At 37.8% G+C, this 17,465-nt stretch overlaps 1 protein-coding gene across 1 annotated transcript in view; it reads left to right on the top strand.

Moving 5' to 3' along the window:
- Positions 1–17,465, top strand: part of PRKG1 (protein kinase cGMP-dependent 1) — a 1,186,942-nt gene that overhangs the window by 40,401 nt on the left and 1,129,076 nt on the right. The window lies entirely within an intron of this gene.

Raw genomic sequence — 17,465 nt, 5'->3', positions numbered from 1 at the left:
CATAATATCTGGACAATATCTTACTGTGGGTATTTACTACATGTCTGCATCCCAGTGCTGGGAGCTGCTCCAGGGCACAGGACATTCCTTTTATAGCTCTGTGGCCACAGCACTTAGCACAGTACTTTATATGTGTGGTAAGCATTTGGTAAATGTGTGTTGCTCAGATAAACTTTAAAAAAATATTTTAAATTTAAAATGTATCTTTAATAAAGTACCAAATTACTATGTGTTCTTTGTGGATAATTTAGAAACTATAGACAAGTTTTAAAAAGTGAAATTACTTATAATCTTGCTACCCAGAGATAAACCACTAGCATTTTATTATATATCTCTCTATTATTTTCTATACATACACACTTTTGTTTTAAACAAAAAATGGAATAATACAGTAAAGACTTTTGCTACTTAACTCATGAAATAATATACAATACTTTAAAATATTTATTTATTTTATTTTTGGCTGCGTTGGGTCTTCATTGCCGCACGCAGGCTTTCTCTAGTTGCTGTGAGCGGGGGCCATCTTCGTTTTGGTTCACGGACTTCTCATTGCGGTGGCTTCCCTTTGGAGCATGGGCTCCAGGAGTGCGGGCTTCAGTAGTTGTGCCATGTGGGCTCAGTGGTTGTGGCTCACAGGCTCTAGAACACAGGCTCAGTAGTTGTGGTGCACAGGCTTCGTTGCTCCACGGCATGTGGGATCTTCCCGGACCAGGGCTCAAACCTGTGTCCACTGCATTGGCAGGCGGATTCTTAACCACTGTGCCACCAGGGAAGTCCAATAACATACAATTAATATTCACCCTGTAATCACATATTCTTCTGAAATATTATTTTTAATTAATGTAATACAAGTTACCTAATGTTAATTCTTCAGCATTTAGATTGTACTCAATTTTGTGCTTCTGTATTAATATCACCATTGTTAAATATTACCAGATGTGCCTCTTGCTGTCCCCTCCTCCCTGCCAGTGTGTTCCCATAGTACTCTTCTCTTGGCTTATCAAAGTCCCTATTACACCTATGGAGTCTACTTGAATAATTATCTGTTGATCTGCTTGTCCTTTCTTTTTCCACCAGGCCCTTTCTAGTTTCATCATTGTAACCTTAGTTTCTGGTATACTGCTTCACTCTTAAAGGGTGCTCAATGTATATTTGTTGAATAAGTACGTGAAAGGTACTATTTTCATCTGATAATACTAGAAGATCGATTCTGAAAGTTCCTATGAAGGTTTGTTGTTGGGAGCTGGGTGTGTTTGGGATATGATCTTTCAGGAACGGTATGAAGCTGAGAGGTGGGCAGGGCAAGCTGGGGAGAGTTCCGAGGCTGAGAGCTGATAACAGAGAGAACGACTCTGGGAAGGGGAGTGAACAATTTTCTGTTGACTCATCTTTTACCTTCACACTTTCCATCAAGAGCTTCAGTGCATCCCCCTGACCTTTAGAATAAAATTCTTGGAAGCAATGGGAAGGGAAACAGAATCATTTATTTATTGGGGGATTAAGTAAATGGAGACATGTATACTCCTACCCTAGTTATAGTCAAAGAATCCAATTCCAAGCTTCTGACTTGACTGAAAATATTCCAGCTCTCTGTCTGGCACATGGTAGTAGGAAAGGGAAGGGACTAATATTTATGGAGTGCCTATAATATGCTGGTGATTTTCCTACATCATTGCATTCAGTCTGCTCAACAACTCTGAGAAGTAAGAATTATTGAGGAGGGACCTGAATTCAACCCTGGACTATGACTCCTGAGTCTGCTTTCCCATGTCAAAATATTAGAATGAATTCTTGGATGAAATGAAGGAATGACTTATAGCGAATGTAAACAAGTTCTAAATTCTGTTTCACGAGGAAACTGTTTTAGGCGTGGTTTGAATTCTGATTTATGAATTAGTTTAGAAAGTGGTAAATTAAAACATTAATATTAGAAATAAAATCACTTAAAAACCCATTTTACTGATACCCGCAGGAGATGTATAAAAAAATTAAAAGAATTTTTAGACCAAAAAGATTGTACTTATAAAGACTTCATTCAAAGGTGATTAATTAAATGGCCTTACACTTTAAAAATTTAGTAAGAGTGCCTTTTTCATATTTATTTTATTTTAATCAGAAGTCTATGAACCTAACAGGGATTATAAAATTTTGACTTTATTATTTTTCAATTCAGTAAGAGTTTTTCTTTCTTAGTTACTAAATTTCAGGCCAGAACCAAGGTTTTCTTACCCCCCTTGTTGGGAAGTTGCCAGTTGACTACACAGAGTTGTTCAAGCCTGTTCCTGCTTATAGGCTTTAATAAAACCATTTTTTTTTCCTGTTGGGGTTCTTACTTTACACACTGTGGTCAACTTAGCAAGATAGTTACAGACACACACTTATAAATTCTCAGTTCTCAAATCGTAAGTTCATTTCTAGTCATTCCTACCCTTGATACGGTATGAAGGAGGGTGCTCAGGTGTTTTGCATAAATCTTACTGTCTGTTTATTGTCCACTCCCCATATTTGTAACATCCTTTTTGGTAACTAGAGATGAAAATTATTAGTAGTGTTATTAGACTTTTGCTTTTAGCTAGGAGACTTCAATGATTTTGACAGAAGAAGTTATAAGGATCATATGTCAAATTAAGTTGTTCTGTGTTTTGAAAATGATCCCATTGTTTTTCATTTATTTTAGTCTGACGGTTTTTCATATTTTAAGAGACCCTTCTGGGTGCATCCTAAGTATAATTTTAAAGCTCACTTTTTAACCTTACAATTAGTCTTCAGCATAGTCATAAGCACTGACCTAATTTTTATAATCTTTTAAAACATTATCCTGGTAACATGTTGTACTCACATTGGATTTTATATTTGGTAACTTGGCATCATTTTATGTTTTGTTTTCCTCAGAATTTATTGTTTCTTTTATTCTCAAGCAGGAATAAAGAGTTTGCTTTCTGGGACTTGGTCTTGAAGAACCTGTCTTTCACGTTCTTGCAGAGCATGTAGTAGGAGATGAATATATATTGTCTGTGGGTTGGCTGGGGTTCCCCTGAGCTTCACCGAGGGCTCGGCTTCAAGCTTGGGAGGGTCTGCTTCTCACTGAAAGTCCATGTGTCCATTGGAACAATTCTGCTCCACATGACTCTCCTGGTGATGGTGGAAATAAGAGTGCAAGCCCCAGTACGCATGCATATTTCAGGTTTCCCATTACATTGTATCTACTAACATTCCATTGGCCAAATCAAGTCAAATGGCTGAATCCAAGATCAGGAGTCAAAGAAGTACACGCTGCCTTTTTTTTTTTTTTTTCTTATTTTGCAGTACGCGGCCTCTCACTGTTGTGGCCTCTCCGGCTGCGGAGCACAGGCTCCGGACGCGCAGGCCCAGCGGCCATGGCTCACGGGCCCAGCCGCTCCGCGGCATGTGGGATCTTCCTGGACCGGGGCACGAACCCATGTCCCCTGCATCGGCAGGCAGACTCTCAACCACTGCACCACCAGGGAAGCCCCACTCTGCCTTTTAATGGGAGGGACTGCCAAGTCATGTGGGAAAGGGCATGGATACAAGGGGTGGTGCCACCTATTTTGGTTTGCTTTGAACAACTTCATATTTTTAACACATAATACCTTGAACACATACAGTCTCAAGTGGAGAGGGTAAGTGGAGTCTTCACACCCAGTAGTTTTCAAGACCTCCCGCTCACTTATGGTCAAGGTACCGCTGCTATTGAGTGGGAAGCAGTGGAGGAGGGGAGGCAACCCCTCACCTGAACCAGAGCCCCATTTTTAGACCATGTCTTCTGAGCCAGTACAGTGGAGTAGGTAAGCGGTTGTCCCCTTTTTATACACATTGACAGACTCGGCTTGTTTGGCCAGGAACTGTACATGGTGCTCTCAGTCTCTGAGGTGTTTGTTCATCTCTTTTCTTTTAATCACAGCACACCATTCCCTCCTAGTATTTTTGACTCATAGAAAACAATAACAAGTAATGGGTTAATCAGGAAAAAAAAAAAAACAAAACCTGGCAATCCCTCCCTGGTAAGAAAATGCTTTCATCCATTAAAACTATGCCTACAATACCTAATTTGTCATGCTAAAGCCCTTAGCCAATCATCTGACTGTCAATACTTCTAATACTTCCCACTGCCTCAGGTTAAAGCCCTAATTTCTTTCAAAAAAAATTTTATTAACGTATAGTTGATTTATAATGTTGTGTTCATTTCTTCTTTACAGCAAAGTGACTCATATATATATATTGTATATATATAATATATTCTTTTTCATATTCTTTTCCATTATGTTTTGTCATAGGATATTGAATATAGTTCCCTGTGCTATACAGTAGGACCTTATTGTTTATCCATCATATGTATAATAGTTTGCCTCTTAAAGCCCTAATTTCTTATTATGACATGATATAATTCAAGACATGGTTTACCTTTAGCCTCCTCTACCTTCAGATTTTGCACTTTAGCTATACGGAGCTACGTTTATTCTCTGAATGAGCCATGCTCTCTCGTCCTCAACAAGTTGCTTAACGTTTCAAACTTATTTTCTCATCCCTAAAAGAGAGATGTTGTCCCAGATTCGCAGGTGAGAACTTTATTGGGGAGGGTTCTCAGGATCCACATCTGTAGAGGAGGGAAGAAAACAGGCTTTGACTGAGCCAAATGTCTCCTGCCTTGTAGTTAAGTGAAGACCACAGCCAGTCCTACAGGGGACACGTCAGAGTGTCCAATAGGGACCAGGGGACCAAACCTTTATACTCCTCATTGACCAATCAGTGGATGTGGCAGCGCTTGGGAAGCCAGGGTGACCTTCAGTGAGGCTGTTCTCTTCAGCTGAGGGCTGGTCCCAGAGAGGGACTCAGCTGAAATCTGTTGGCACCAATGCCCCTAGCAACTGGGGAATAAGTAAGTGACTGTGTTCTGAACCAGGGGATCTGAGGGTTTTACCAGTACAGATATAAATAACTGTCTCATAGGACACTTGTGATAAATCTAACTCACATGCGCGCGTGCGTGTGCGCGCGCGCGCGCGCGCGCACACACACACACACACACACACTCATACACTCATTCTTTAGGTCTCAGTTTATATGTAACCTCCTGTGGAAAACTTTCCCTGCCTGTGCCCTTCCCACCTTAAAGTAGGCTACTGTCCACCCCTTTTGCTTCCGTAGCACTGTATACTTAATCCTCTTGTAGCAGTTATTATAAAATATGCAATTTCCAGTGTCTCCCCATTATACTGCAGGGGGCAGGAACCCATGCCTTTGTACTTTGCTTACTATAAGTGTTTTTCCCACTATATTTTGATTGGCTGCTTAATCACCTATCTTACCCTTTATATTATAGACTCCACAGGAATAGGGTCAAGATCTGTTTTGTTTACTACTTTTATCCCATTGCACAGTACCAGGAATGTAGTCAGACTGATAAACACTTTGCTGGGTGGGTGAATGTATGAATGAATGAATGAATGCTGAAATGTCCCCGAGGAAGGACAGTAAAGACAATGGCTTGGAATAGGAAGGCTGTCCAGAGAGCCCCAGACTCCTGATAGCATTCCCTGCCAGTGATCAGAGCTCCTGAAGGAGGACCAGTCAATTACATGCAGTGCAGAGTAACACTAGCTACATGTACACTCTACCCAGCGTTTGTCAAAGCACTTCAAATGCAGTAATTCAGTCAATTCTCATAACAACTCTATGAGGAAAATAACTATCGCTAGTTCCAATTTACAGGTGATGAAACTGAGGTGTGGAGAAGTTAAATAACTTGCTCAAAGTCACACAGTTGCAATGACAGAAGTGATAGACTGTTATTCTCCATGACTTTTGTTCTCCCCAAGGATAAGATCAACTCACTCACTCTTGTATTTTGCACCTTTCTTTCAACAGGCATTCTGAATCTCTCAGATTCTCTTTATATGTTCGGGTCCTTACCTGTGCTTGATTCTGTGTGGATAAATGTGCCTAAACTGGGTTGTGAGAAGGTCATGTGGATGAGTGAACTGAAGGTGTCCAGCTCTCAGAATAGTTTTGGTGAATATATTCCTGTGGATACTAGAGATGCAGAACATGTGATAAGTCCTGTGATTAGGCATGGAGGGAGGCACGGGGACTGGTGGTAGGGGCAGTGAGATCGCACAGTGGAGCTCCCCAGGCACTCATAGGCTCTTCCTCCTGTCCTCTGGAGGCTAGCCCCTTGGAAAAGTTACAGGAAATTCTTACATCAAAAACCTAACCTTGGGACTTTCCTGGTGGTCCAGTGGGTAAGACTCTGCGCTCCCAGTGCAGGGGGCCCAGGTTCGATCCCTGGTCAGGGAACTAGATCCCGTATGCATGCTGCAATTAAAGAGTTTACAGGCTGCAACTAAGCAGTCGGCACGCTGCAACTAAAAGAAAAAAAAAAAAGATCCCGCATGCTGCAACTAAGACCCACCACAGCCTAACTAACTAACTAACTAAATAAATAAAAACCCCAAAACCTAATCTTAAACATTTTCAGTCAGAGCTCCATAGGCAAAGGGAAAAATATTTATTTTTTTTACTGGAGGAGACGGAGAACAGGAGAGCTGTATTCTCCATGAGGGATAGCTCAGAGATTCCCCTTCGTAGGGAAGGTAGGCTGTGATGCTTTGGGTCAGTCACTGACCAGTGTCAAGCTGTCCTAGCACCCTATGAAGTGTTGGGCTGGGTGGGATTGTGGTGAGAGCCCTTTTATGGCTGTTTCTAAGCATCCCACTCTCCTCCAAAATGATAACCCCTAAGGAAATCCTAAATTGTTTTATTTCCAGGAAAGACTTTGAAAACTGGATAGAGTTTGAGTACCTGATGATTACGCCATTAAAAAAAAAAAAAAAAAAAGCGTCTTGGAAGCCGAATGTCTGGGGATGGATTTTACTTGATTTGCTTCCAAAGAAACACCGGAGACAATTATTAGGCTGTGCTGTGATAGTTTGGTGCATTTATTTGGTAGCTCTTCCTGTGGAAAGGGATGTATGTTGTTTTGAAAAATAGACATTTTTATTCTTGGATGAAAATTGTCTCCTAAAACACTTTTAATATGTTTACCTTTACTTATTTTTACTGCTTGGTGAAATAAACAGTAAAATTCACAGCGGCAAGCAAAAAATTCTTCTAGGTCATGCTTAGAAACTGCTAGAAATCTGATTCTGAACAATTAGATTGAAGACTGTCAGACAATCTTTTATTTAAATTATATACACATTTAAAAAACGATTCTTTGTTTAGAATTGCTGTAGAGGAAATATTTTAAGGCCCTACGTCCTACCACTATAAATGAGCTGGTTTCATTTTCCAAGTTTTTTTCCCTGTCCTGGTCCGTATGCACCTGTACCTTTCCACAAATGTGCTCATAGTCTCTGTACTACTTGGTGCTTATCTTAAACTAAACATCATGTCATAAAGTTATTTCTGCATTATTGTAGTCTTTATAATTATAATTTTTAAAGGATTCATAATTTCCGCTAAATCAATATGCCTGACTTAATCATTCCCTCTGGCCCAATTTATTTATAATTTAAAAACATAATTTTAAATCACCAACAAATATATAATTTTTTTCTACATTTAAGACTTGGAAGAATATTCCTAATGTTGAAAAGTTGTGAAACACTATATGGCTACAGAGGCACTAAAGCTATCCTTTTACTAAGCAGCGTATGTAGAGGCAGACACTAAGCTTTCCTGGGGGTGGTAGCACCAGGATGTAAACCCCGTGTCAGACATGCCACCAAAGCCAACGAGGTTGCAGAATAAAAGAGCCCACGAAACTGTCTTCCTATCTGTAACAATCGTTTACAAAGGAACCTTGCTTAAATTAAGCTCTGAAGCTTGTTCTTCATCTTCATCAGCATTGGGTTTAATAATTTTAACACATCTAATAAGTGCAGTCTGCATATTTGAGTGAATTGCTTTCGAGGGTCCTCTGTATGGAGACCCAAAGGCAAGGGCTGCTCATTGAAAATATGGGCTCCGCTGATGGAAGTTTTGAACCTGAAAATCCAAATTGTCCTGCAGTGCTTCACTTGGTTTAAGAGATACATTCTGAGAAAAATCTAAGCAGAAAGGCAGTGTTGGGCCATGAATTAGGGTGTTTTGTTGATAAAGAATGTCCAACATAAATCTCACTTGACTCTGAAGAAATCCCAGAGTATCAGGATGAAAATCAGGTTATCGTCAAAGAATCTGGGCTAAATCTTTTCTAGGAAAGAAAAATTAGTTTTACATTGGCAGCACATCTTCAGTTTGCACAGGCTTGAGCTGTGGCTTTTGCAGAAAGACCACAGGCCTTAAGCAGATGCCTGCTGCAAGGTTCACTACACACTGCAAGACTGTCAGACCAGCGGAAATGAAAACGGTTTCCATATTCAACCTGTGGGATTTTGGCCAGTCAAAGCCCATGGGTGGAAGACATGTGTCTACCCTGCCAGACAGCACAAACTGCGATTAGGCTTGACGGGGTCTTTGTAGAATGCTGGGAAGAAGAGTTGGGGAATATTAAATGCTCTTATTACTGTCAGACAATTCATGCCTCTCTAAGTTGGCAATTCTCATCCTGGAGCAAGCTCGGAATGTGCTTTAATTGGAAATGTCAGGCTGCTGGGATGGAGCAGATGCTCCTGGGATGAATCGGTGCTCGGAACTCAATCAGAAATACCCATGTTCTTTCTTTGACATTTTTGATAAAATGGGATAACAATGTAATATTCTTTCTGGAAAAGCAGACCACAATATTATTTTTTTTCAGACCACAATATTTAAGTAAAGAAAACAAAGAAAGGGAAATAAATGTTTCTCTCCCATGGAATGTAGGGTGTTTCCTTCTTAGTAGTAAATTCTCAGTCTTTAAGCTGATACCCTCTGAAGGTGACAGTCTCAAGGTCTCTGGTCTGGGATATGCGCCTAAACAATGTGAGAGGTGGTGAAAAGGCTGGGCTACATCAGGGATAGAATCCCCACTCTGATCACTTACCTTGACCTTAAAGCACATTTCTGAAAGTCTGTAAGCCTCAGTTTTTTTGTTTGTACTCATGGGGTCCTTGTAAAGAGCAAATAAGAACATTTATGCAAAGCACTTAGCCCGCTGCCTGGCCCATCATGTGAAATCCATGTTGCTAATTGATTTGTAGGGGGGTAACCTGACAGTTTTCAAGAAAGGTGGCTAGGAGAAGTGGGGTGTCTGGCTCATGAGCTAAATCGAGCTTGAGGGTTTATTAAGTTTGGTCCTGACTTAAAAAAAAATTGAATAACATACTAAAGTTGACAGATTTCACATAAAACCATATCTGTTATCTTTTCCCCAAAAATATGGGAGATGTTGCACCACCAGATTTCAGTCCTCCGTGACAGCCATCTTCCCTCCCTCCCTCCCTTCCTGCCTCCCTCCCTCCCCCCTTTCCCTTCTTTCTTCCCTCCCTCGCTCCCTCCCTTCCTTGTACATATGTATGTATTTTAGTACTCATAGTTCAATTGCTGAATTATATCTTCCTTCTAAATTTGTGTCTGTTATACAAAGAGGCTAACAATAAAAAAAACTACCCCAAATCCCACCCCTAGAGCACTGTTTTCCATCTTGCAGGCTACTTTTCTTTCCCTAATTCTTTTTCGGTGTCTCAGTGTTTTAAATAAATCTTGGTTCCTATGATTTGAACTTCAAATCAATGATGTAACCACACCCACTGTCCCAAAGGGTATTGAACTTCATGTGGCTCCTTCTCTGGAAAACGTCCCTTTCTTTTACTTTAGCTGGGATCTACTAGTATTTTGTTCAAGGTGCTAAAAACATGGGTATTCAATTAGACATGGCATCCATTAAATCAGTGCTTGCCAAAGGAGAGTGATAATTTCCACTAGACACATGGCCAAAAGTGATAATTAATTTACTTTATTAGTATGTGTGCAACTTTTTAGGGGGTGACTGAACTGAGAAAAAATGTCAAAACTAATGGGGGAGAATGTAGTGGCTTTTTTTTTTTGTAACAAGTTTGCGATGGTGTTAATCACGCCCTGCGTATCAGTCACTAAGGCTAGGCTAGGGTGTGGTAACAGACAATCCCAAATTCTAAGCCACTGGGCTTAGAACAGTGACTAATTCTGGAGAATCATTCCCTCTATTTGTCTCCCTTTGTCATTCCCTTGCTTCTCTGAGAATGATGCTCATTTATTTACACTTGGCTCCTGCATATCTTTGTCTTACTTAATGTAAATACTGAGTTTCTAGATGGTTACCTACTAGTTTGATTTAACTTTCAAACTCTAAACCACTGTATATAAGTGTCTGGTTTTGTTGCTGCTATTGCTGATAATAACAAAAAAGCTGTATCTTCTCTGTTATTCATTTTACCAATCAGTGACACCTTTCACAGTGTTTTATGCCCAGTAAACAGGATAATTACTGATGATAATTGGCATAGATTTTTGTGTATTGTCCATTTCAATATGCTTAACATTTTATTTTTATAATAATACAATTCTTGCTTTATTTATATTAAAATAAAATTCAGAAATACCCATATGCCTGGCATGGGTATTGTAGGTTGAACACATGGTAACATATTGTAGTCTTTAAAAATTTGAGCTCAGTTAAGCATATCATTTCCATTTATGAAAATATGTGGAAACCTCCAGTTTCCTTACCTGTCATTAAATTCAGGTCATGGGAGATCCTCTGCCACTTGGTTCCCCCAACTCAAATGCTCTTACTTTTTCTACAAATTATTTATTCTCCATCCCAAAAGGGTAAAAAATGTTTATAGTCTTCTACGTGTTCTCTCCTAATAGCATTGCAAACTCGTAACATATTCCATTATGTTAAAATGAAGTATTATTATTTAAAATGAAGTATTATTTAAAATGAAGAATATTCCATTACTTCATTTTAAATGTATTCCCTACTTTGCTATTTGTCAGTCAGATTTGTTTTCATCCCCAGATCTTTTCTCTTCTACCATCTCAAAGTAAGTCCTACCTGATCCTGTGATTGCAACAGATCTGTTAACACATAAGCATTTTCTTGTTTAGCTATAACTGGCCTCTACTTAAAAACACTGTTTATGTTTTTTTTTTTGTGGGGCTTTAGGTTCATTGTCCAGACCTTCTATTCTAAATAAACTAAGAGTCTACTTCTTTTGTAATTCCTCAGAATACATTGACCTGTTATTACGCCTTGACATCTTGCATGAAGAGTAAGTATCATTAACTCACATTGCGAAGTTGCACTTTTTAAGGCTTTTACATATAAACCTTCAATAGCATATTTCTAAGGCCTAAGAGAAATCAGTCTAGGATGATAACACCACAAATAAGTAATAACCCTAATTAACCCATTTTAGCTGATGTGAAAATATCTTAATAAATAAAAATAAATACCTGAAATTTGAGTTCCTATTATTGGTAATAAAAATAAGACATAGGATTTATTGAATTATACTCATTTGAAGGATGTTTTGGACATGGTTTGTAACAAAATCACTATGGATTTTATAGCACAATAAAAATAAAAGGCAATCAGCACATTTTATAAATTATATTATTTCTCAAAACAGTTTCAGTGAATAGATTTATATTTCTTTCACCAGAGTTCAGATAGATTCCAACCACTAATATTGGACAATAGTTCTTTTATTTCTTTTATGTACCGAGGGAAGTAAATCAAATATAAAATATAGCCAGAGATAATTTTTGGAAAAGAAAACATCTCTTGGCAAGAATCTAACCTGGAATTTTCTTATTAATAAACGAACAGTGTGTTTGGTGGGCTGGATTATGTTGTGCAGGCTTTCCCATGGACTAATGCCCAGCTTGAATATTCTTTTCCTGAATACATAAACAGATGTGCACAAATTCTTTTTTGCCATTTTCTTTACTCAGAAGCTTTCAGAAGAAAGTTTCCCAAATTAAATACTGAATGTAGAAAATTTATTTAGAATGCAAAATGTGCCAATTTGTTTTATTTTCACCTAGCCTTATAACCCTACTCCGTATTCCATGTTGGTTTCCATTTAGTAAACATACAGCTGTGTTTAAGTGTAAAGAATTAACGGCAACCCAAATGATAGAAAATAAATGGTTATTAGAGATCATTTTTTAAACTGAAATCAGTTCTATTGAATGCTTAATCAATAATATTTCTATTTTCGATTTAGAGCTTTTTTCCTTGTGAGAAGAGATTTATTATCAAACAAGTTAATTTTTCACAGTGCTTTTACCATTTTGCCTGAAATTGGGTAGATAAAAGGTTTGGACCATCAGATTGACAGGCCTTTAAAAACTTTTTATAATAACTAGTAGATGGTATTTAAAATCATTAAAATGTAGTTATTTTTATGTTAATGATTTCTACCCCACCCCACCTCCTAATTTCAAGCAGTAATTATTATGCCCATGTAATAGTTGGTATATGCTGGGATATACTCTCCAAATAAAAACACTGGAGACACATAATATGACTACAAACCAGGCTTTTTGAAAGTGGCTTTGTCCTGGCAAATTGGGGGCATGTGGAATCTGTGTGGCTGGCACTTTTTAATTGTCCTTGTTACTAGGAACGTCATTTCTGTGGTATCATGGACCTTTCCCATCTTCAGAAGTACATGTCCTTAGCTTTCTGAAGTAAATCCCCCTCCCAATAGTTGCCAGTATGTTTATATATGAGCCTTCTTTTCATTTAGTATCTTCGTGACTAGATTTTACTCTTCACAAGGTATATTAAAAAGTATATTTCTTTTTTAAAAAAATAAAAGTTAAAGATCTTGGTTTAAAATCTGAGTAATTTATAGAAAAGATTTAACTCTAAGGTAGTAGTTTAAGTTTTGTAACTGGAGGACCACACAGCACGCGGTGTTTACTAGTTCATGTCAATTCTTTGTGTGTTTCAATATATTGAGACATCATGGAACTGAAGTTTGGAAAAGTTGGTGGTTTGTGGGTTTGTGTATTGGCAGCTGATTCTCCTCAACCTCTTGGTGAAATGAAGTATTTATAACTGCTTCTTTAGTGTACTGTTTTATGTTGGGTCCAACTTAGTTTCCAAAGCTAAGTACAGTAAAAATGATGTAACCAAGTTTAAACACTTTTTAGCAGAAGAATATTTATGAAACAGTCATTTTTTTAAAAGTTCCTCTTTTAAAAAAATCTTACCTTGCCCCTTTGAGCTTTAACTTTTGATCATAAGTCCTGGTTTTGAGAAGCGTTCTCATCCTGAACTAAGCCTCATCTTGAACTAAACCACACATATACACGCCTTCATTTCTCCACTAAAATTTCATAGGGGGGAAACAGTCCATGAAGAAGTCCAGCTCTGAGAAATGTGTTCCTATTCTGTTTTTAAAATGCAGTCACATAGAAGGTGTCAGAAGAGTCACAAAGCTAGCAAAGATAATTTAAACATTTTCTTCTGTGGAAGAATAAAGTATGAAACAAGTTCCTGAAAATTTAATTTTTTGAACTTTCTCTAAATTCAACACTTAGACTACAAATTCACTGTTGGTAGAGAGGATGGGGCTATGTAGTTATATAATTAGCTTCATTAGTTGATGCACGTCATGAGGTAGGTGCCCTCCAAGAAAGTTGGCTCCGGAACTCTGAGGGAGGCCTCTTGTACCTTTAAGAACGAAGCTCAGTCTACATTATGGTGAATGTTGTTATAACCTTTTGTGGAAGTCACATCCTGATAAGACGATGCTGTAACATATCCAAAGCCTGGGTTTCAGTGATGGGCCATATCTAGATGTGCACAGAGTAGATATTAACAAAGTTTCGTTATTATCATCATTATTACAATTGCTGGAGCATCATAGCATAGCTAAAAACTGTGGCTCTGGAGTCAGGGGTTCGCGAGTTTAAAGCCGAGCTCTTGTATTTACTAGCCGTATAGCTTTTGACAAGTCACAAGTGCTAATCATTCTCAGTTTTTTTCACCTTTAAAATGGGGATAATAACACAAATACCAAACTCAAATATGTGAGGCTTGAGATATCTATGAAGAGTATTTAACACAGTACCTCATACTCATAAGTATAAGGTAGTATAATAATAAGCATTCAATAAATGTCAGATATTATAATAATATAAAGAATGATTCTTTATATTAATTGTTCATGATCTCCTTCCTTCAATTTCCCCTTGTATCACTGAGTATAACCTGGGTTTGAAGACTGTAATATACGTACCTACCAAGAGCTGCACGAATGGAATGCTTTGTTTGTCCCCTTTTCTAATTTAGGAGGCTCTCAGAAGTGGCATTCGATATCCATGTGAAGCTTCATCAGTGCTCAATGTTGGGGATTGGTTTGCTCTTCTTAGAGTCCTTCTAACTACTTCTATGGTTCCTGCCCAAATTGCCATTCAAAATCGGGGTTGGAGAAATCAGAGTGGCCACCTCCTTTCGTTGGTTGATTTGAAATGCAGCTGAGGTTCTCTATTAAGAAAGCATCTAAATTGCTTTCATGTATCATTGTAATTGCTTTAGGTTATTATATTCACTGTAATCTTATAAAACCAGAATTCACTTGATCCAGTGCAGGGTCAAATGAATAGGTCAACAAGAAAAAGTTAGTTAAAAGAACTTTGGATTTTTTAAACATCCCAAAGGAGGTACTTATCCCGTTTTTTCTTCCCCTTGGTTTACCTACAACTGCTGTTCCCTGCACTCCATCCCATATCTTAGTGAAAATTCCACCATTATCCCAAGCTCCTGTGTCTCCTGTTCCTTTCCTCTTCATTCTGCATCACATAAAGGCCAACTCTTGGTCAAGTAAAAGTCCTCTCCTCAAAAAGTGATGGGATGGGAAGACTGAGCGAACTAAGTCATGCATCAGATAACTAGAACCTGTGACTTCACTGGCCTCGAATAGTTTATTGAGGAATAAAAGGAATTACATGGAGCTTTAGGCGCTGAGGCCTGTGTGGATATGAAGGGGCAGTATTTGTCATGAAAGCACTTTAAAGATTGAATGGATTTATGTATATAGGGTGCCAATAGCTCTTAAATAATATTCACTTATTCTCCAGCCAGGGGTAGGCGTGGTGTTTGTGTTTAGTGAGATTGTAGGGAGAGCACCTTCTAGAAGGGAGCCCTGGCTCTGTAAAGATTGAGTATGCTCAGAAATGCTTCTCAATAAAAAGAGTTAACTTTCTTAATAAGTTGCACCTGGTTACACAGGTGTTTGATCTCTGTTTAGAGTTCACACATACAACAGTTTAAAAATGATTACTTGGGGAAACTTGCAGATTATAGGAGCAATTAACGCTGATGTTAAGGAATGAAAGATTTTCGACAGTTACTGTTGGCGTGTCTTCTCTTCTCCATCCTCAGGCCCATATCGTGATGGACCTTTAGTGTCGCAGCAGCTTCCTAAGCAGCATCCTTGACCCGTCTTTTCAATCTGCATTCAACACCACACCCTTGGATTAATTTTCCAAAGACATAACTTGGGTCATGTCACTGCTCTGCTCTTCCTTTGTCAGTTTACGTAGATAATCCTGTAATCTGTCTTTTTGAGGGTAGGATGTTCATTTTTTGTCCGAAATATAGCAGTTGATTGTACAATATAAATATTTGATAGTGGAATGGACTTGGAATCTTTGATCACCTAAGACAGTTCCTTGAACTTTGTAGGTGTCTAAAATAATATTCAATAATTCTTTGCCAACTGTTGATCTTCATGAACTAAATAAGTCTTTTGTCTTAGCTTTCTTAATAAGTTATAACACAGAGAAAAGTGCATAGGTCATAAGTTTAACTATAAACTAATGACTTATGTGAGTTATCTGTACTCCCACTAGTATAACCACTACTCAGATCAAGAAAGAGAACTTTCCCAGCACCTCGGAAGCCTTCCTTATACCATTTCCTGGTCATGACCCCTGATTTCTGCCCCCAAAGTAACCATTATCTTCACCATAAATTTGTTTCGCCCAGTTTTGAATTTTTTAAAAAGAAACTATACAATGTATATCATTTTATGTCTTCCCTGTTTTGCTGAATATTGCTCATGAGTTTTATTTCTGTTGTTGCTTGTAGCAATGCTCACTTATTTTTATTGTCTTCTATATTTTTTTATATAAATGCAAAATATATTCTAACGTTGAACATTTGTGTTGTCAGTTTTGGTATATTATAAATAATGTTTTCACAAATATTCTTGTGCACATCATTTGGTGATAACATGTACCTATTTTTCTTGGTATATCCCTAAGATTGGCATTTCTAGATAAAGGGATAGCCATATGTTCAGTTTAGGTAGAAATTGCTACAGTTTTCCCTAGTGGCTATAACCAATTTATACTCTCAGTGGTAGTGCATGAGACTTTTCATTATTTTACAAACTCTCTAACATTTGTTGTGATTTTTTTTTTCAATTTTAGCCTTTTGGGTAGGTATGTAGTGATACCTCATTGAATTTAATTTACATTTCCCTGTGAATTAATGAAATTGAGCAATTTTTCATATGTTTATTTGCTATTTGGACAACCTATTTTGTCAAAATACTTGAAATTTTCAAGTTTTTTGCCAATTTCTCTACGGGATTATCTGTCTTCTGAATTTTAGGAATTCCAGAGGTAGTCTGAGAATAAACTTTTTGCTGATTAAATATATATTGCAGATATCTTTTCCTATTTTGTAGTTTGCCTTTTAACTCTCTTAATAGTGTCTTATTTTTTTTTTTTTTTTTATTGTGTTACTGTCAATTTCCTTTTTTATAGCTGTTAGCAGTTGCCTTATGTATTGAGGTCTCCTATGTTGGGTGCATATATATTTATAATTGTTATATCTTCTTCTTGGATTGATCCCTTGATCATTATGTAGTGTTCTTCCTTGTCTCTTATAACGTTCTTTATTTTAAAGTGTATTTTACCTGATATGAGTATTGCTACTCCAACTTTCTTTTGATTTCCATTTGCATGGAATATCTTTTTCCATCCCCTCACTTTCAGTCTGTATGTGTCCCTAGGTCTGAAGTGGGTCTCTTGTTGACAGCATATATATGGGTCTTGTTTTTGTATCTATTCAGCAAGCCTGTGTCTTTTGGTTGGAGCATTTAATCCATTCACGTTTAAGGTAATTATCAATATGTATGTTCCTATGACCATTTTCTTAATTGTTTTGGGTTTGTTTTTGTAGGTCCTTTTCTTCTCTTGTTAGAGAAGTGCCTTTAGTATTTGTTGTAGAGCTGGTTTGGTGGTGCTGAATTCTCTTAGCTTTTGCTTGTCTGTAAAGCTTTTGATTTCTCCATCGAATCTGAATGAGATCCTTGTGTGGTAGAGTAATCTTGGTTGTAGGTTCTTCCCTTTCATCACTTTAAGTATATCATGCCACTCCCTTCTGGCTTGTAGAATTTCTGCTGAGAAATCAGCTGTTAACGTTATGGGAGTTTCTTGTAAGTTATTTGTCGTTTTTCCCTTGCTGCTTTCAATAATTTTTCTTTGTCTTTAATTTTTTGCCAATTTGA

Source organism: Orcinus orca, chromosome 14 (assembly GCF_937001465.1).
Source record: "Orcinus orca chromosome 14, mOrcOrc1.1, whole genome shotgun sequence".
Classification (NCBI taxonomy): domain Eukaryota; kingdom Metazoa; phylum Chordata; class Mammalia; order Artiodactyla; family Delphinidae; genus Orcinus; species Orcinus orca.
Note: the sequence above shows the minus strand (reverse complement) of the source record. Positions and strands in the feature narration are given on the sequence as shown.